General features: G+C 46.3%; 1 protein-coding gene across 1 annotated transcript in view; it reads right to left on the bottom strand.

Moving 5' to 3' along the window:
* NPHP4 (nephronophthisis 4) overlaps positions 1-19,780 on the bottom strand; it is a 173,862-nt gene that overhangs the window by 69,421 nt on the left and 84,661 nt on the right. The window lies entirely within an intron of this gene.

Genomic DNA, 19,780 nt, shown 5'->3' with positions numbered 1-19,780 from the left:
GGTTTAATGAGCAGAAGACACTTCATCAGAGGTTCTCTAACAAGCTGACCACGGCACTGCTGTCTTTTTACTCACTCAACATCCCAAGCCTGAGAAGGCCAATCAAGGTCTGCAGGTGCAGAGCTCTCTGCCTCAGGTCAACACCCCCATGCAAAGTAAGAAACCTGCAGACAAGCACCCTGGCCAGGCTCCCCTGACACCTGCGCTATTGTGTCACCCACAGTTCCGTGACTGCACAGGAAGGCAGCCTCTCCTGTCTAAGGCCTGTCTAGGGCAGTGGAGAGAGGCCTGGTGTGCCCAGCTGCTGAGTAAGCTCCACAGGCCAGTCTGCAGGAGAGAGATACGGAGTCTGCTTCTGCAAACATGTGCAGCCCTGGAGACTAAGGGCCAGCCCTGCTCTGTCCTCCGGGGCTGCTAGGAGTTGGGATGGACTCAGGGCAGCAGGCTTGTTGGTGGTGGAGGCTCTTTAGACTCAGGAAGCCACCCCAGCAAGGAGCAGCCAGTCCTCCAAATGCTCTGCCCAAGCTCACTCAAAGAGTGTCCTCACACCTGCTGGTTCTGCAGGGGACCTCCTGGGGCAAACGGAAGCCCTCTACACATGCACTGCCTGCGCACACTGTCCTCTATGAACAGACTCACCAAGGCCCTCTATGGTGAGGATGATGTCCACTCCAAGTGGACACCACCACACAGCAAGCAAGCAGGGACACTTAAGCCACCTGAGGAGTCGAGCCCCCCACCGGCTTCTCTATCACCCACCTGCAGAGAGCTCATCCTGGGCCACAGCTCCCAGAGTCTCTTCCCTTCACTGCCCTCATGACCCACCCCAAAGACATACAGGACAGTTGAGCTGAGGGCACCCTGCGGAGGGGAGAGTAGATGTCCTCCACCTGCAGGCCAGTGTTCCCTAGGCATCACGAGGTCTCTCACCTCAGAGGTCCAGCAGTTACGGGTAGGACTCCGGCTGCCTCCATGGCAACTCCCAACAACCCAGCCCCACTGCCTCTGACAAGTCAATAAAGGGGCTCCGAAACCACTGGGATGCACAGGCCTCAGGAAGGCACAACATCCCCGTGCTATCGGGTGTACTGTGACTCCTGCTGGCCCCCTGCTGGGCTTCCAAGGCTGCAAGTCTTAATAGGAGGAGAGTGCTCATTTTCCAAATGAGGGAACAGTGTATTTGAACTGCCAACCTTCCAATTAGCAGCCCAACATGTAACCTATTAATGCTACCCGGGCACCTTGCACTCAATCAGAGGCACGTGTAATTCCTTCACTTCATCCACTGCTTCACTGGGGTGAGCAAACCCTCCAGGAGCAGCCTCTTCCCAGCCCAGGAAAGAGACAAGCACCACAGATGTGAAATGCAGACAGGGAAACGGCGGGGCCAGGCTGTCTGTCCCTGAAACTGCGCAGCTCACCCAGTCCCTGGAGCATCGTAAGCAGACAACTTCAGCAGCTCCTGTCCTTTGTCCACAGAAACTCCACTTTCCCCCTCCCCCCCCCCAAAAAAGTCTAAAAGACGAAGCCAGAAAGCAGCAAGCTGCGATCCACTTTGTTCCAGCGTAAATGGGGACTAAAAACTCCACAGGCTGATTTTGGTAACAAGGGAAAATGGGAGGAAATGGCCCCATTATCTTCTGCAGAGAGAACCCCAGGCCCCAGGAGCGGGTCCTTCGTGTCCTCAAGCGGAGGAGAAGCTGCCCACTGTGTAAAGCTGAGATGTTAACACACACCCCTCCTCCTTACATGCTTGCTTTACCCCACACCCTCCAGGCTAGTGACTATGCGGGGCATTTTTCATGGTAATCCTTGACCTTTGAACTTTTTATGCAGCTGTATCTTCCTGGAGATTAAAACAGCCATTGAAAAGATGGAGCTGGTGAGCCCAGGAAAGAGGGGGCCCTGTCCACTTACCTCAGCGAGGCAACTGCTTAAAGAGAAAATGCACTTAAATCACAAAACCAAGCAGTTTCACACAATTTGGTTTTAACGTTCACGTGGTGGCTCTCTATCACTTCTCAAACTACACAGCAACACACTGTTACCCGGAGTCCAGCCTTTCCTTGCGGTTTACCCACTTTAATTCTCCAGGAATCTTCCAAAAGCTCCAAGGGGTATCTCTCTGGGAAGCCCCAGTTCCTCCGGAGCGTGATTTATTTAGCCGGGAACATTCTGGGCTAGTGAAGCCGAGCCACAGGTATCACGCATGTGCCCTCGGAGCTCTGTGTGCAGACGTGTGCAGATGTGTGCACGGGATGAACGCACTGGAACCCTACAGCTGTGCCGCCTCACAGAGCAGACTCAGCAGGAGCGCGCGTGCTCCTGAAGATGGAAAGCGTTAAGAAAAACCTGGCACGTCCATCCACATATAAAGCACGCAAGTACTTACGAAGGATGAGGCCGTATCCTTAACCATCGCAAGAAGATGGAAACAGCCCAAATGTCCAGCCATATTCCCATGGATTGAGGAGTTGTGGTACATTCACCACGGAATACCATGCGGCATGCAGGCACAATGATTCTGACAATTACTGCATCACTTGGGAGGGGACTGGAGGGCATTATGCTGAGAGAATTAACTCTGTCTCATAAGGACAAATACTGCATAAAACCACTATTGTATAAACAGAAAGATAACTAGTAAAACGTGTATGAGGATCCAAGGGGGCAGGGTGGGAGCAGAGGGGTGAGGACGGGCAGGGGGAAAATTGTAGGGTCATACAATGACGTGGGCAGAAGGCATGGGATGAGTAAAGAAAATGGGAAAGATACTGCAGGGATCAGGAAAGATACTGCAGGGATCTGGAAAGACAGGGTAACGATGGGCATAGTTCTATGGGGATTAATTCTATAAAACATAATGGATGGGATTGATTGTATGAAACACAATGTGAATGAAGCATAGTGTGAAACAAAATATGTACAAACTTTGTAAGCAAACTGATATAAAATATTTTTAAAAATAATAAAGAATGAGGCTTTCCATGGGGCTTGCCACAGAAAGAGTACCCAGACAAGCAACAAGGGGCACAGAGCAGGCCACCAAACCATCTACATCTACACCTTTAAAAAACCCCAGACCTACATGAGTTGACATCAACTTGACTGCACCTAACAACTTAATTTATGCTGTTGTTGGGGGCCGTCAAGTTCACTGCAACTCATCCTGGGCCCGTGTGACAGAGCCGAATGGCCACCCAGGGTGTGGTCATTATAGAAACACAGTGGGGCTTCCTCCTGCGGGGCCACGAGGTGAGTGTGAACCCCTAACTTCTGGCTAGCAGCCAAGGGCTTAGCCACGGCACCAGCCCAGCTCCTTGCTCCAAGTACAGTTGTCAGAAATCTTCGCTTTATTTAAAAACCCCAGTATCTGCAAGGCACACTAAAGTGAAACAAATGACACGAGGCAGGCCTATATAGTTAGGGCACACCTTTTTATTAGAAATATCTCTGTAAGTGTAGGGAGCTCTAGTGGCTTAGTGGTAAGGAACTGAATTGCCAATACAAGGCTATAACGTTCGAATCCACCAGCTGCTGTGAGAAAAAGATGGGAACTCTCTTCCCATGTAATTTACTGCCTTTGACTCGGTTCTGACTCGATGGTATGCACTGACAACAGTGTGTGTGTGTGTGTGTGTGTGTGTGTGTGTGTGTGTGTGTGTGTGAATTTAGTGGTATGCATGGAACGGTTAACCTTTCTAAGACACTAGTAAGCATGTCATCATGCTTGGGAGGATGGAGGGCAGGCGCAGGAGGGGAAGGCCCTCTGGGAGATGGATTGATTCAGTGACTGGGATAATCGGGATGAGTGTGTCAGAGACAGTGAGATTGGCACAGGACAGAGCAGAGTTTAGAGCTGTTGTACATAGGGTCGCTATGAGTCACAAGCGACTCGACGGCACATAACAACAACAACAAGAAGCACGTCATCATATGTTACCCACAGAAGTAAAAGGAGTTAGTTCTAAAACTTAAATGCTCACATTAGGGCCTGCCTTCCTGACACTGGCAGGCTCACACCGCTTCAGGATGTACCCCTGACATGCTTCCACACGGTGCCGAGAAGCAGGCTCTCCACAGCAAGCAGCTGGACACCCCTGCTTCTTCCAAATGGCAGCCCCTATGCCCACAGTTCTCTGGCCAAAGGCTGATCATCTCCACCATCGAGGCACCAAGGCTGACAGAAAGAGCAGCTCTGCCAGGGCAGCTCTGACCAGGCGCAGGGCCCAGGACACTTCTAGGACTTGAGTTCCGAGGAGCTGCGTTGCCAGTAGAACCTCGAGTGCACGGAGCTGTAGGCAGAGATGACGTGGAGGGCCTAAACCAGCATTTCCTCTGACACCAGAGCTAACGGGGATCCAGAAGGCTGCACAGTGATTGGGAGAGACAAAGAAACCTTAGCTCCTGAGCTGTGGCCGACTTGTCTGCCTGTCCGGAGATTAATTCTCCCTGACACTCTATTATTCCCCAAGCAGTCTCTGCTCATTGAAACTGCGGTCAACAAAGCCTCAACTGTCCTGTCCACTTTGCTGTCAGTTTAGCTTACATGCTTAACTACAACGCAGGTCTCAGAGAGCACGGCTGGGGCTCCCTGCTCCACCCAAGGCTGCGGCCCGCATCCAGCATCGCAGCACAGAGACCGCATCTTCACAGCATCTCCGGATTATTCTGATGGAAGGAAGGAGCACCGCACAAACACGCAAATCTGAAGCTCATTCTGAACCCTAGTGAATGGGGAAGGCTCTTCACATGGGCCCTTCTTCAGAGCCCAGCTCTGGTGAGCAGGGCGGCAAAAATAACACTGTGGACAAGACAGTGCTTCACCCCAGGGACACTCACAGCCAAAGCGGCCTGAAACTGTGCACGTAGGGTGCCGAACAGAACAGGGAAGCCGTCCATCAGAAGAGGGCGGTATCGAAACCACCACGTGCACAGTGGTGCTCAGCTGCCAGCCCAGGCCCCAACACCCTCAACACCTGACCCTCCCAGAAGAGGGAGCTCAAAGTACTGCTTCTCCCCGCATCACCCAGGGAGACTACCCACAGGGCCCGGAGCCTGGTGTATGAAGGTGTCTCCTACCCCCACAGCCTGCAGTGCCACACCGGTGCTTCGTCCCACTGTCCTGAGGGCACCTGCTGGCCAAGTACAAAAGTAAGGAGGCCCTGAAGAGGTGTGGGTGCTGAAACTGAGGACAGACCTCCTGGCCTGGGGTGCCGCCAAGCAGCCAGGCTTCACCTCCAGCTGTGTCTTTTCTGCGCACCTCCACAGAGAAGTAGAAATGAAAAACCGAGGGACCTGAAAGCTAGTGTCATTACTACCTTTACTTTTCCTCGGGTTGTTGATTGACTTTAAAAAGTAGGACGAAACCACTGTCTCTGAGCCAATCACAACTGAGAGTGACCTGCCCCCCCCCCACCCGCCAGCGGGTTTCCAGCTGGAAGTCCTTATGGGCGGAGACTGCGGATCTCTCTTCCAGGGAGTGCCTATTATTGTTGTTGTTGTTGTCATTGCTGTTGTTGTTATTGTTTGTAGTTGTGTATCGTTAAGTCAGAACCAACCCATAACGGACCCTCCAGTGGGTTTTCAGAGACAGTTAATCCCGTGGGAGGAAACTGCCCATCTTTCTCCCAGACAGCAGCTGGTGGATTTGAACTACATGCCTTTTGATCAACAGCGCATCTCCTTACCACTAGGCTACCTGTGCTTACAGACCTTTCTGCTCAATATGCAACACAAAACATCCATCAGGGCTCCTACTGATTGATTTAGTCAACAAATAACTCTCTTATCATATGGCTGCAGTACATGGCCACAGAAAAACAAAACAAAACAAAAAAATGTTTAAATAAATGAAAGACTTGATCTTAGACTCGCTTAGAAGGGAGAGGCCAGAGGTCTGGCAACACATCAGGAAACCTGGGTGGGTCCTGCCAACACAGACATCTCCCAGGCAGAAGTGGACCTATGAAGGAGACAGCACTGAAGCCCTTGTTCACAAAATGCAGAGTTTCCTGTGAACGTTTCTGTTCAAACGCCCGCGACTCCATGTCACAGTGTTTCAGTGGGCAGACGGAGGAGAGGATAATCAGCCAGCAGGAGCTGGACGCGGGTTATTAATAGAGAGACAGAGAGACGTTCAGTCTGAGGCACTGCCTGCCCAGGAGAACAAGCCCGCCTGTGTTTAACTAAGGGGTCAGTTCCTCGATGGAAGAGAAGTCCTGAAGGAGAAGCCAGACGGGGCTGCACCGGAGCTGGTTGCTTAGCAACTCACTGCAGCTGAGGCCGGGGGAGGCTCAGGTTCTGGACCAGAACAGAGGTGGAGGCTGGCGATGTAAGAGAGAAAACAGGTGACTCTCAAAGTAAAGGCAAAGGAAGCCACCCCTGCTGTTAAAGACACAGTCACTGGGGTCTAAAGGAAGGCTGTAAAGCTCTCCCACTGTCAGGTCTCGGAAAGAAGGGATTCCTGGAATGGAAGGAATGGATTCAAGATTGGAGGGATCCTCCAGACACTAGGCAGCCACAAGGCAACCTTGTTGAAAGGCCTGTTATTCATAACTACCCGGGGCACAAGGTCATTCTCCCCAGGACTTTAATCACAGAAATGAGGGGGAACGAGGAGAATGTCAGAAGAGATCAGAATAGACTGTGATGACTGATTGGTTTTAGGGGTCCACCCTGTGGTGAGCCAACCCCCCAGGAGTGTGTAGGGAAGGTCACCTACAGAATGGGTCTCAGAAGCATGGCCTCCTGGCTGAGGCCTTTGCTCTGAACCACTTGCTCGCCAACATGCTCCAGCAGGACACCCCTTAAGTTCCTGCACAGTCTGCCCACCATGTGTGCAAAGTGCGGCCAGAGAGCTGCTGCAGCTCATCAGACGCTTTTTGGCTGACGCTGCTGCCACCAGGCAGAGACCTGGCAGGCCCGGTGGTACAGAGGGAACGGGGCACAGAGCTCGAGCAGAGACCTGGCAGGCCCGGTGGCACAGAGGGAACGGGGCACAGAGCTTTCCTGGCTGCGGGATTTATGGAAGTAGGCCACCACGCTCGTCCTCCTCAGCACTGTCGATGTTGCTGGGGTTGGCAAGTCACTTCCAAACCAAAGCGACCCTGGGGGCAACAGAACAAAACCCTACCCTTCAGTGGCCTAGGGGTAAGCAGCTGCACTGGCAACTCAAAGATACGCTGTTCAAATCCACCTGCCACTTTACAGGAGAATGATGGGCAGTCTCTTGCAGTGCCCTTAACTGTCTCTGCAAACCCACTGAAGGGTCGGCTACAGGTGGGTTCAGACTCGATGGCATTTACCACCACCACCACCAACCAACATTACTAAGGCCACCCATGGTCTCTGAACACTCAGCCCCACTGTTGCCTGATTTACTGAATTACACTGACTCACAGCAAGGGAGTGGCTGCAGACGACATCAACACCACAGCAGGCCACAACAATGTCAAGAATCAAACTCAATATATTCCAGGGAACTCCACGTTTGCACAGCTTCAATGCCTCCCGCTTTGTGACTGTTTTAAAAATCTATTAAGTAAACAAACCAAAATTCTGACAACAGTAGAGCATTCAAAAGCAAAATATAGGTCAGGGAAATTCCAAGTCACAGAGTAAAGGCCGAGCGCCCTCTAGTGGCCTGTGTGCACTCACTCATGGTGGATGATGAATGAGCCCTTGGGTCCCTTGTACTTTTACAGACAAAAATAAAAAGGATTACTCATAACCAAAAGCAAAAAGACCTTACTTAAAGTGACAGCCGCATATCATTAAGATTTCCAGAGGACCCATATAAGTTGGTAAAAGAGTGAAGCATGAGAAGTTTCCATCATAAGTTAAACACGAGTGGATATTTAAGTCTCCCAGACTGGGTCCTCAGAGGCAATGTCTTCAAGTGCTTGGAACCTAGGCTGACAGCAATTACACTAACATGACGTGAGTGCAGCGATAAATCCCAATTAAATAAACCAAATGCAATCAGGTTCCATCCATGCAGATCTGTTGGTCCCCAGGCAGGAACTGAGAAACACGCGGCTCTCCGCTAGAGCACATTTGCACAATAGCTCGATCCCTGACCCCCCCAGTAAACAAAGCATGAACTCCTCTCTACCAAGGATAGACGAGAAATTGCTTGGTAAAGAACTAAAGGTCCTTTCGTCAGCTCCGAGTCATAGGAGGTCACACTGCTCTCACTGTACATGACAAGATAACGTGATACTGTCCCCAAGAAACGCTTCCTTCAGTGGGTGGCTGGGTCAGTCTTAGAACCACAAAGTGAGCCACATCCCTGAGAGAGTCCCCTCTACTCTCACACTCCACAGCACTCCCTGCTCGCACCACTCCTGGACCCCACGTGGATCAGGCCTCATACTGCTGTCTGTTCTCTGTGACCAGCTCCAGTCTGGATGAGGGGTCTTTTGAGGAAAGGCCCACTCCTCACTGGTCTATGTACTCCTCCTACAAGGCAGAGACCACTGCTAACTACACATGCACGGCTCAGAGTGCAGGAGACATCTGGCAGCAGTGGGACACAACCATGCAGGAGAAGGGGAAGTGTCTGAACAAGAACACGGGAACCAGCATATGAGAGCCTTCAATTCACGGCGTGATCAACACTGACTGGCCTTGTCTACTCTGAATCTAGACTCTCTTCTGAGAGCAGCAGCAAGCGTTTTCCTTTGGAGAATCACTCACCGTGATCACTCGGTGGAACCCACACTTCACAGGCACATGTGTGGTCCAGGATCAACTGCCTCACTCCCAAGCCTTTCACTTCCTTGAGCAGATTGGTGGGACTCTGTCTCAGGCCTTTCACTGAAACAAGTGGTAAAGGAAGTTCCTTGCACTGGGATTCCTATGCCCGAGGGTAACTCTGGGCTCCAAGAGACACCAGATAAGACAAACACTACCCAGAAATCTTAAAACCAGGGTCCCCCCTGTTAATGCTGAGTGAAATATCTGTCACAAAAGGACAAACACTGCATAGCACCACTATTAAAAAGCAGGTCTGACACGAGGGGTTGGGAGGAGAATAGAATAAGCGTGGATAGATAATGACCATAGCATTGAAACAGATATAAGAGAGAACTGTCAAAAAGAAATATATGATTAGGCATTATATGTGCAACAACAGCCCAAAATAAGAGGTATACCACTACACAGAGGACTGGGGCAGGAGGAGGTAATTGTACAACAATAAATATTTTTAAAAAGGGAACTGGAGGAGGTGGAAGGGAAAGAGGGATGGTAAATAGTGCAAATATGAATGAATGAATGAAAGAATGAAAATCTAACTTCTCTGCTCGTTAAAATCATGATTCAAATACAATTTTATTAAAAAATAAACATCAACACCACAGCAGGCCACAACAATGTCAAGAATCAAACTCAATATATTCCAGGGAACAGTCGAGATGACGGTGAAAGAATAGGGCGGAGGGAGAAAGGGAGACACACATATCAAGCTTTAATGACATAATTCACATGCTAGAGCTCAGCCAGGCCTAACTCCAACTCTACCTCTGGCTTTTCTGTTACATAAGCCAAAGGACTGATAGATCCTTTGTTGTTGTTGTTGTTGTTGTTGTTGTTGTTAAGTGCTGTTGAGCCCTAGATGACTCATAGCAACCTTATGGATGAAGGATCTGAACACATATAACTTTCATTGTTTCTCTAAGTCCATAGTTTCCAGAGGCAAGCTATTTCAGAAGTGGATGCCATTCCTGATTTCCTTTGTATATTTTGAGATGAGGGGTGTGTGTCTATTCTTTACATTTTAGAGTCCTGATTAATTCATTATTCTACAACCACATATAGAATGCTGTATTATGTCCCAGGACACCACAGAACAATATAATATAAATACAGCATAGCTCTTTCTCATTAAATACTCCCACAATAGTCAAACAAAAAGAAAAAAAACACCATGATAGATGGAGAAGAGATTGAGACTGTTAGCAGTTTCATCTTGCTCAGTTCCACAGTTAGCAACACTCTTGGCACCCGCAAACAGGAAATCAAAAGATAAACTGCATTGGGGAAGTCTGCTATCAGGGACCTCTCCAGAGTGTGGAAGAGCAAAGGTCCACAATTACCTGCTATGCATCAGAGAGATGGACAGTGACTAAGGATGGTAGAAGAAAGATTGATGCCTTTGAGTTGTGGTGCTAGAGAGTAGATAACATAACATGGACCTTCAAGAGAACAAATAGATCTAGAGAGGGTGAAACCAAGTTCCTCCTTAGAGGCGAGGATTTTGAAGCTCCTTCTCACATACTTTGGGCACGTGGCCAGGAGGGACCAGTCCCTGGAGAAAGCCATCATGCTTGGAAGGGTGAAGGAACAGCACAGGAGAGGAAGACTCTGGATAAGATAGACAGACACAGTAACTGGGAAAAAAGGGATAGGTGTGTCTGAGACAGTGAGACTGGCTCAGGATAGGGCAGGGCACAGGGCTACTGTTCATAAGGTCACTATGAGTCACAGGGTGACTTGACAGCACATCAACAACCACCTCCTCACATTTGATTCTAAATGTGTTTGGAAACAAATAATTTGATTCCAACTCATGGTAACCACCCATTTGGTTTCTCAAGAAGTGGCTGGTAGATTAGAACCACTGAACTTTTCATAAACAGCCCAGCACTTAATGCACTATACTACCAAGGTGGTACTAAAACCATAGTCTTGGTGTTGAACAAGTCTAATATCTACATTATAGCTCCATCCCTTTACTTTCTGAGGCAGAGGTGAAGGGACAAGGTGGTGTGGCCAGCCGCAGACCGTGAGCTGGGAGCAGTGCCGTCATTTCAGGGTTCTAGAGTTCTCCCCTTCGGTGCTGGAGCAGTGACCCGGCACGGCGGCTGTTCCCTCAGCAGAGGGCCCTGCACACAGGTGGCAGAAGAGCCTCCATCACCCCACAGTGGACGTGTAGCAAGAGTGCTAGACTTTGCCTTAAGCCAGAAAGATTTGGAGACAAATTTGTTAACATGGAAAACCCGAGGGATTCATTGCAAAAGTACCGAAGGAGGAATAAAGGCAGACAACAAACACTGTTATAAAATGAAAACTGGGTCTAACATGGTTGTGAATATGCTAGAGAAAGCTCTGCTGGCAATGTGTCACGTGAAGTGAATTTTTAAAGAAAAAGAGGATTTTAGGATTTTGCCATACAAAGGAGAAGCAAATTTTAATCTATACCTATAATGTCTTCTAATGTGACAATGTTGAAAGGACTACTAAATTACAGCTAAAAACTAAATACAATTTGAAATAAACAACTTAAGAAGAAATAAAAACCCACTGCCGTCAAGTCACAAATGATATGACACTGTAGGACAGAATAGATGGCCCCATCCTTCTCAAGCAGAGAAGCTGGTGGGTGCAAATCAATGACCTTTTATTTGGCAGCTAAGTATTTTAACTGCTGTGCAACCAGGGATTCTTGAGGGGGAAATGTACAGCTTAAATTCTATGAAATATGAACAAAAGATTAAATATTTTTTAAAAAACCCTATCAACTCTTAAAGACTTTTATTATTAAATAAAATAATTGAAAATAAGCTAAGCATTCAACATGTTTAAAAATTTTTAACATTTTCTGGTTTTAAAAGTAGAAAAAGTACCAAAAAAAACCCAAAAGCAGGTAAAAGTAAATTATTTAAATTGAAATTAATTAGAAGCTTAAAAACATAACACAAGAGGATTAATAAGTAAACCAAAAAGCTGGTTCTTTATAGAGGGTGATGAAATGTGCACGTTTTCTAAGTCTGGCCAACAAGAGATCCTAGGAAATCAGTAAGTGTAAACCAAGATGCTTTAATTATATATAACTTTATCCTACTTCCTTCCAAAATGAAATTAAATAAGCCCTTTATCTATAGAATATATGTTTCCAAAAGCTGACACAAGACCAGGTGGGAAACATAAATGCACCAATAATCATAAAAGAAATTTAATAATGTTGCTATTGTTGTGTATCATCAAATTGTAACCAACCCACAGCTGAACCGCCTGCCAGTTTTCAGAGGCAGCTGATCACTGAGGAGGAGACATCCATCCTTCTCCTGCAGAGCAGCTGGAGGCCTCAAACCGTGTGCCATCAGGATCACAGCGCAGCTTCTTGCCACTAGGCCACCAGTGCCCCGTAAATTTAATAACAGTGTATCAAAAAAACTGTAGGAAAAAGGCATCAGGTTCCTGCTGGTTTTACAGATTAGTTTTATCAGTCTTTTGTTTCAACTATTTTAAGGGCTAGAGAAAGCCTGAAAGGCCAATTCATTCTACAAAACTAGCATGCCCCAGATACCAACACCTTATAAACAAATAACAAAAAGGGACATCTACCGATCAGTAACGTTCTTTGGGCATGTTCTCAGCAGGGACAAGCCTCGCTTGGTAAGGAAGGCTGGTGAAAAGAGGAAGCCCTGAACAGGATGTAATAAAGGGCAATTCTGGATCACACAGGGTTACGTTCTGCTGCACACAGGGTTACTATGTCCAACTAAGACAACGACATCCATCACTGGCCTGCACACGATGACCCACAGGCCAAATTTAGCACACAATCTGCTTCCGTAAATAGTTTAATTGGAACACAACTACACTCATATGTTTGCATATCATCTATGGCGTTCATGCTAAGACAGCAGAGTTGAGCAGTGGTGACAGAGGCCATCTGGCTCACAAAGCATAAAACATTTATGATCTAGTTTTTACAGAAATAGTTTGTTAGCCCTTGCCACAGAGGAACCTTAGTTTCGGATAAAGACACAGGAATCCGGAACACAAGTTAAGCAAACCAAGAGAAGCATAATTCTAAAATTCCCCATCAGTCATTCTCGAGGTCTCTGGTCTACCTCATTCTTTTTTGATGCCTAATATAATTTTGTGGGGGCTCTGACAGGGTAGCCCTATGGCAGCTGTGCTGCCAACCCAAAGGTCACACTTCTCTGGCAGTTCGAATCCAACAGCCGGCTCCCAGGGAGCAAAGTAGCCAATTTCCTTCCACGCAATTTACAGCCTGAGAAACCCCACAGAGGGACAGCTTTGAGTCTGTTTCACCTCAGTGGCAATGAAGCTGAGAACCCCACTGCAACAACAGGAAACACTATTAGAAAAACTGGAGAAAAGAACTATACTGTCAAGCACTTCCTTTTGCTTGGATCCACTACCAATATCCATGAAATAATGAAGAAATCAAAAGGCATGTTGTAATAGGCAAATATGCCATCAAGGTCTGCTTTTAAAGTGCAAGGAAGTCCGTTAAAAGTCACGGTACACTCTACCCAAACCACAGGATTTTCAATTGCTTCACATGGATGGGAAAGTGAAAGACTGAAGAAGAACTGATGTCTCTGAACTGCGATGCTTGTAAAGAGTGCTGAATGTCCCATGAGCTGTCAAAGGAACACGCAAATCCATCTTAGAGGCTGTGCAACCAGCGTGGCTGCTCTTTGGAGGCAACGATGGTGAAACTGGGTGTCACATACTTTGTTTGTGAGGAGGGGGCCAGTCCTTATAAAAAGACATGCTGGGAAAGATGGGAGGGTCAGTGAAGGAGAAGACCCTCAATGAGATGACACAGTGACTGCAACAGCAGATGTAAGCATGGCAGCGACTGTCAGGGTGGCACAGGGCAGGGCAGGTTTGCAATGTGCTGCTCATAGGACCACCAGGAGTCACAGCTCCCTCCGTGGCACCTGACAACGACAGTAGTAACATATTATGGAAAGACTCCTAGTGTTTAATATATTGAGCTACTAACTGATGGTAGGCGGTCTGAATCTGCCCATTGCCCCACAGAATAAAGACAGCAATTCTTCTCTCATAAAGATGTACAGATATGGAAAACCAGCTGAGGGAGGGTCTTTACTCATTATGAATTGGAACTGAATAAATGGCAGTGAGGAATGTATTTGGTAGTTTGCTTAATGCTTTCCTCTTTTTCAAACATAAACTCCATGAAGACAAGAGTGTAACACACACCTGACCAACACACTCTCACTCAGGACAGCAAAACTTGCAGAATCTGGAACATGTGTAAGGCAGATAGATACCAGAGAAGGAAAACTCAAATATTTTCACTAAAAAGAGCAATAGAAATAAAAAAAAAATTCAAAAGAATTGAGAAGCTGTGGTACATTCATACAATAGAATACTACGCAGCATGCACGAGCAATGATTTTGTAAATTACTACCTAACTTGCGAGGGACTGGAGGGTATTATGCTGAGTGAACTAACTCAGTCCCATAAGGACAAATACTGTATAAAATCATTATTGTACAATGAGTATGAAGATCCAAGGTGGGGAGGAGGGTGGAAATAGAGGGGTGAGGATGGGTAGTAGGGTATTAATCGTGGAGTTGCACAATTTGATGGGCAGGTGGGGTGAAGGAAATAGGAAGGATCTTTTGTGGAAAAAACAATGTATTCAAACTTCGTAAAGAAATCAGAATAAAATTTTAAAAAAAGCAATACAAAAGTGAAATTTGCACCAATTCAAAGGTAGATAACTTGCTAGGCTCAGAAAAAATAAAGTAAACCTGTCAAGTTCCAGCTCTCACATGTTTCAGTGTTAACTGCGAAATGAGGAGGTGGGGAGGTGGCAGGGGAGGCACGACCCCTGAGTCAACGCTGTCATAAATCCTTCCAGAATGGAGAAAGAGGCCACTGATATGAAAAAGCAAAAGCATAGTTGGCCCCCAGAAAGATCAGGCAAAATGAACTTTCTGGGCAAGAAAACCTCCTCCCCCAGGACAGTATCACGGGCAGCTGCTTGCACCCCACAATAACTGAGGGGCCAAAAGAAGCTTCACAGAGACGCCTGGCATCTGCTCTCCTGCTGGTGGCCACTCTATGTCCAGAACACTCCGCAGGTGTGCTGTGTGTGGCGGGGGGGAAGGCTCGTGTGCTGCCAACTGCAATGTCTATCAAAGGGGGTCTGGAAGGACGTAGCTGGTATCCTTCATAACGGTAATATTCTTTATGTTGTTAGGTGCTGTCAGTTCTAACCCACAGTAACTGCATGTGACAGAGCAGAACTGCCCCACGGCCCTTCCTAGGCTGTAATCTTTACAGAAAGATCACTAGTTTCTTTGTTCCCACAAGGCACTGGTGGATTCAAACCGCCAACCTTCTAAGTAGAGGCCAAGTGCTTAACCTTAGTGCCATCAGAGTTCCTCACTGTTTATTGCACAGTGAGGTGGAACTGTGAAGCCCTGGTTCCACATCAAATAGTCCTGAGCCTTTCATGTCCCTTATTGAATTCTCTCCACAGCTCTTTGATAGCCTTTGTCATTTTTCTCTTCTGTTGTTTATCTATTTCTTACTGACTCAGAGGAGTTCTTTCTATGATCTTTTTTTCTGATCTTCTTTTCTAATCTAGTTCTAATTCTTTTCAATTAATTTGTGGTGGTTATTATGTATATATTGCAAATCTATTTCAGCCTGAGGTTTTCTTAACTCAGTTTACAAAGTTTCCTCTCATACACAGTTTTCTATTTTAACAGTCTATTTTCCAAGCTTTTTTTTTTTTTTTGCCTTATGCCCTGCCTAGCTTGTTAGGAGAAATGGTCCCTAACTCCAAGGCCATGTTGTTAGGGATCATGGAGCAGACATGGACTCAGATCGACCCTGTGAACCACAGACTGAAACCCTGCCCAGTCCTGCTCCTTCAGCTGTGTTTAAGCCCATTGCTGCAGCTACTAGGAAAATCCCAATCACTGACAGTTGTCTTCTCCTTCACTAAATCTGCTTTTCCCAGTACGATGTCTTTTTCCAAGGACTGGCCCTCTCCTGACAACATGCCCAAAGTATATGAGATGAAGCCTCAACTCCTCATCTTTTTTTAAAAATAAAAAATTTTCCATTGTGATGGTAATGGAAGTTTACAAAACAGTTGGCTTTTCATGACACCCTTGCTTCTAAGGAGCACTCTGGCTGCTCTTCCTCCAGGGCAGGTCTGTCTGTTCTTTGTACAGTCAATACATTCTCATATTCTGTTCTTTTCTTTCTTTCTATTATCTCTTCATAGAAAGCACTCTCTATATTCTGTACTTTAGATATTCAATATTCTTCAATACTCTTTGCCTACCTCACATTTCCAAGACCTAAAATTTCTAAAGTTAACATTTCGCAAATTTAGGACTTTAGTTCATTTTATTTTGCAGATGAGGAAAATTTAGGGTCAAGGATATTAAATGAATAAGGTTATTCAATGAGTAAACATGCATTCAAAGACAGTACATGTAATTGATCTGTTACCTAAATGCTACCATGTTGAACATTTTTTTCTCAGAACTTGCAGTTCTCACTCAATGTAATGGTGTAAAGATGGACGACTGACCCTAGTGATTGACCCGTTCATTTTAAACTGTTATACAGCATCCCAAGGATCCCCTGATGGGACAATGATTAAGTATATGCTTGTTAACTAAAAGGTTGGCTGTTCAAACCACCCATCAGCTTCACGGAAGAAGGACTGGCAATCTTCTCTCACAAAGATCACAGCTCTAAAAAGCCCTGTAGAGTAACTCTACTTGATCACATGGGATCACTAGGAGTTGAAAAGTGACTCAACAGCATCCAAAAATACAACATGGAGCATTCTCCTGCAGAGACAAAGCAGTTTACGTTTCCCCGACTGAAGAGCAGAGAGGTTGTTTCATAATTAACAACAGCATGGTCATGGCTATATATATATATATATATATGTAACAGGCATTTCTGGACTGTAGAGGGTTCATGAAATAGAACAAAACTGCTCTTCCCAGAGGCTGGACATTTCACACCCCTCCCAGCGGTGCTAAGGGCCCCTGTCTCCCCATATCTTCATTAGCCCAGAAACCATCACACAGCATGCATTTCCAATATGAGGGGGATGAAATGAGTTCTCATCTCATTTCTCTGATTACTAGTGAAACTCAACAGTTTTTCATACACCTATTAGTTACTCTGGCTTCTCTCTGTGAATCCTCCTTTCATATCCTTTTCCATTTTGTTTTCTGCTGTTTATTTATTATTGATTGGGAAGAACTCCTTCTGTGATTTTTGCCCCCCTTCCTAATCTTCCTTTTCCAGAACTGCTAATGTTTTGTTTTTCGTGTTTGAGTCTTGAAACCATCTGGGGTTTGCTCCTGCATGCATTGATCAGTTTGTAAAGTCAGGATCGGTCTGGGGTCTGTTAGGGTTTGTGGGGTTTTCTTCCATGTGGTCTGCCAATTATTTACTGACTATTCCATCCTTACTCTTTGTGGTAGATAGAATAAAGTTCTCATATGCTGATCCCGGTACCTGGGAAGGTATTATATTACACTGTAAGGGATTAAAGTTATCCATAGAATTAAGCTCCTAATCAGTTGATCTTGAGACAGTGTGATGATCTTGAATTACCTGGGTGAAGCCAAACTAATCATAATGGTCCTTCTAAGTGAAAGAAGGATTGATAACAGTGACTGGGGCAATAGGGGTTGGTGTGTCAGAATTAGTCAAGACTGGCTCAGGACAGGGAAGGGTTCAGAGCTGCTGGACATAGAGGGTCGCTATGGGTTGCAGGAGACTCAATGGCACATAACAAGTGAAAGACGAAGGCAGGAGAGTCAGACTCAGAGAAATATTTGAAAATGTACCTGTGCTGGCTTTCAAGATGAAAGAAAGGGTCAAGGAACTCCAGAGCTGGTCAGTGCAGGAAAAGAATCTATCCCTAGTTTCCAGAAGGAACAAACACTTCATTTTAGCTCAGTGAGACCCAGGTTGGACTTCTGACCTCCAGAGGTGTGAGGCAGTAGATGTGTCCCACTTTACTCTAGCAAGTCTGTGGCAACGGTAAACGAATACCCTCCTTATCTGTAACTGTCACATGTAACAAACATCTTACTCTGTCCCATTATCTATTTATCTACCTCACTAGGGAGCTCTGGTGGCCTAGTAGATAAGGAGTTTCCCTGCCAACCCAAAGGTGAGTGGTTCAAATCTGTGCTCAGTGGGAGGAAAATGGACAATCTTCTCTTGTGTGATTTACAGCCTCTGAAAACCCACTGGAGGGTCAGCTGTGAGGAAGTCCAGAGGCAAGGGCAAAGAACACAGCAGCACCACCCATCTAACCACACCAGCTACTGGTGGGTGCGATGGACAGCCTCTGAAAACCCGCTGGAGGGTCAGCTGTGAGAGAGTCCAGGTGCAAGGGCACAGAACACAGTAGCACTGTACATCTAACCACAGCAGCGACCGGTAAGTATGATTTACAGCCTCTGAAAATCCACTGGAGGGTCAGCTATGAGAGAGTCCAGGTGCGAGGGCACAGAACACAGCAGCATCGTACATCTAACCACACCAGCAGCTAGTGGGTATGATTTACAGCCTCAAAAACCCACTGGAGGGCAGCTGTGAAAGAGTGCAGGTGCGAGGCACAGAATACATCAACACCATACACCTAAACACACCAGTGACCGGTGGGTGTGATAGACAGCCTCTGAAAACCCACTGGAGGTTCAGCTATGAGAGAGTCCAGAGGCGAGGGCACAGAACACAGCAGCACCATACATCTAACCACACCAGCGACCAGCAGAACCTTGGGGGCACAGTGGGGGGTGCAGCACCAGCTGCTCCACAGGAAAAAAGATGTGGCAATCTACTTCCATCAAGACATACTGCCTAGGAAACCCTATGGGGTAGTTCTACTCTGTGCTACAGGGTCACCAGGAGTCAGAATCAACTCGATCGCAGGGAGGTTGTGCTTTGTTGGCTTGTTCTACTTACTAAAACTTTATGAAAAGTTTGGAAATTAAAATTTATTTTTCACTTCTTCCTCACAACTGTATTCTTGATTGTACAGTTCTTTAATTAAAAAAATATGCCGGATATCCAAGCAGAGAACATTCTAAGCAGAGGACAGAGCATGATGAGCCAATTTCTTCAAAATCATAAAAACGCATGGCCTGGTGAGTGAATCAGAACAGCATTAAGCAGCAGCTGGGGAAGTTTCAAACCACTGGACTATCATTCCTGGTCGTGGAAGATTTCAACAGCCAGTAAGCCTACTGAAAGCACTTGAAGACCTCTACTACTTGTCAGAAAAAATTAACACTGATAATATTTATGCTTCTATCTGAAACAAATTTAAAAAAAATGAGACATATAACACTGAAATTTTCATGATGAGACAGCTAAGGTTATATGTCAGCTTGGCTGTCAATCATTATCTGACTTGACAGTTATGATGGAGTTCTTTCCATGATAAGGACTGATGGCATATAATCACTACCTTCAGCACACATCTCTCTGTCATACTGTTCTGACTTCCATGTCTGGAAGCTGTGCCATCAGTATTTCAAATACCAGCAGGGTCACCCATAGTAGACATGTTTCAGGGGAGCTTCAGACAGACAGGGCCATCCACTTCTGAAAACACTATGAAGAATTATGGAGCACTATCTGATACAGGCTGGAAGATGAGATTGGAAGGCATACAAAAACAGCTGGGGAAGAGCTGCTTTCTCTAATTTAACCTTAATGGTGGGGAGACTGGAACTCTCATACTGTTGGTGGGATCGTAAAGCAGTACAGCCACTCTGGAAGGCAATTTGGCGTTTCCTCCAAAAGATGAACATAGAAATTCCATGATTCCAATACTACCAAAAGCAATGTACACATTTAATGCAATCCCAATACAAATACCAACCCCATTCTTCAACGAGATGGAAAAGGCAATCTCCAATTTCATATGGAATGGGAAAAAGCCCCGAATAAGCAAAGCACTCCTTAAGAATAGAAGAA

The sequence above is a fragment of the Elephantulus edwardii genome, unplaced genomic scaffold (genome assembly GCF_000299155.1).
Source record: "Elephantulus edwardii isolate Elephantulus edwardi_28Jun2011 unplaced genomic scaffold, EleEdw1.0 scaffold00045, whole genome shotgun sequence".
In the NCBI taxonomy this organism is placed as follows: domain Eukaryota; kingdom Metazoa; phylum Chordata; class Mammalia; order Macroscelidea; family Macroscelididae; genus Elephantulus; species Elephantulus edwardii.
Note: the sequence above shows the minus strand (reverse complement) of the source record. Positions and strands in the feature narration are given on the sequence as shown.